This window comes from Rattus rattus, chromosome 4 (assembly GCF_011064425.1).
Source record: "Rattus rattus isolate New Zealand chromosome 4, Rrattus_CSIRO_v1, whole genome shotgun sequence".
Classification (NCBI taxonomy): Eukaryota; Metazoa; Chordata; class Mammalia; order Rodentia; family Muridae; genus Rattus; species Rattus rattus.
The window spans coordinates 134854659-134856923 of record NC_046157.1 but is presented as its reverse complement, the minus strand read 5'-3'; positions in this window follow the sequence as shown (position 1 = coordinate 134856923).

Below are 2265 nucleotides of genomic sequence, written 5' to 3'. Positions count from 1 at the left end.
ATACTCAGATGAGTATACAAGTCACATATAGTTCCCATATGGCAGTACAGAAAACTAGGTGAGACACCAGACATCCATTTGACCATCAATGTGACTATTAAAATATCCATGCAGAATAGTGGCTCACTTAGTTGACTAAATGATTGAAGACCTACATGATTGAAGGCTCAATCAAGTTATATTTGTTCCCCGAAGTCATATCACAGAGAACACATTGGATAAACCCAGACTGAAATCTCCAAGAAATAAAACATTGCTACTGAAGCCTAGCAAACCAATCACAGCTCGTATTTCTTCCAAGGAATAACAATGTTTGAAAATCTGCAGAAAGAGAGACAGAGACACAGAGACACAGAGAGGGAGAGAGGGAGAGACAGAGACAGAGAGTTGGGGGAGGAGGAGACACACACACACACACTTGAGACAGACAGAGAGAGTCTGAGAGAGAGAGAGAGAGAGAGAGAGAGAGAGAGAGAGAGAGAGGAACCCAAAGGTGTATAAATGTTTGTCATACACTCTTTCAAATAGCAAAATCTCTCCTGATTCACTGCAAAGGGGGTGCACACCCGTCCTAAGGAAAATGTTAAAGCATGAGTTTAAAAACAGGCGCATGCTAGTGTGGTAATTTTATCATTGGATGTAGCTATAAGGCACACCAGCTCTCTTCAAAATTGGCATGCTCAGTCCCAAATAGGTGAGCTCACAATTAAAAGTTACAGGTACACCTTAAATTCTAAGGCTCTTAGAATAATAGCAGCAAATGACATAGTTTTCTTCATACACACTACATCTGAAACTGCAAATGCTCTACTCCAAACCAGTGTTCTTAAACTATCTGTTGGTTCATACCGATAGTGAAAGGCTTCTGACACCTATACCTTGGTTCTGTTCAGAGGAGGCAAGAAAAATCTCAGGTATGAGTCATCGCCAGTAAACCTCCTTTTCCAGTTAGAAAACAAAGTTATCGATTGCCAAAGATCAAATCTTTCCATTTGAAAAAGGGTTTGCTATCTGCTATTGCCCTTTCTATAAATTCTCCAGCTTTGTCATTTTCAAATATAATTTTATAACTTAGATTCAAGAACTCTACGTGTCAAGAGGCTGACTGCAATCACAAGTGCCAATATTTTATCACACCAGTAGGGCTGATCTTGGCCTTTTCTGGTTTAATTAAAGGCACAGAATAGAAGCCAATGTTTTGTTTTGTTTTTTTTAATCTACCAGAGCACAATATCTTCTGTCTAGAATTAAAAGATTCCTATCTCTTCCTACCCCTCATATTAAAAAAATAGTTTAAAGACCTCTTTATACACAAAACAGTGAGGGGAGTGGAAATGCCTCATGTTTGATTACAAGATAAACTATTCCAATGAGCTGGAAAATTATTGAAGCTGAGAGATTCTCGTGAGCTTGGTTTAGATTTATGTTACAAGCTGGTCATGATTGTGCAGTCCTATAATCCCCACACTTAGGAGGCAGAGACTGGAGGATCACAGCAAGTTTCATTATGTCCATTTTACAGTCGAGGAATCCTAGTCTTGGATGAACAGTGACTTGCCCAAGGCCATTTAACTTGTAATGAGAATTTTTTTAACCAGGTTTTTCTGCCTTTAAAATCTCAGAATAATTCAAAGCACTATACAAATGATGGAGACAGCTGTACAGTCATTCTTCAAGGTCCCCATATACATTCCAGTTGACCCAAACTGGAAGGAAAACAAAGTATCAGGTCGGGCAGGATCTTGAGAACTTTGATGTTGTCCCTAAAGACACACTTCAAAATAATTGTTCATGTCAATGAATCCCCATGAAGCAGCTGAGCCCACAAAGTTCTGGAGTCCTGAGCCCTAGGACATACAAAATCCCTCTAAACTTTAGAGTCTAAAGGAACTTGTACTGAGGCTCTCTATGGTGCCTTCTGGAAAATATCTACCTCTTTCATACATGGCAAGAACGACTTCGTTCCCTTCCTCAGAGGAAGCTGCCTGGAACGCATCCTTGCCACCCTAACAAATACTAACACTAGCCTTTGTGTTCACAGTATCATGACTACAGCTATATAGACACAATTTCAGATATCCACAAAAACAACAAGTGGCCCAACTGTGGAAAGTTGAAACTTAAATGGTTTGACTATAACAGGCTACTAAACAGATAATTCTTCATAGCATTCATATATGTAGATATGAATGTATGTATATATATGTGTATATATATGTATACATACATATGTGTGTGTGAGTGTTTTACCTAAAGTGACCTTAC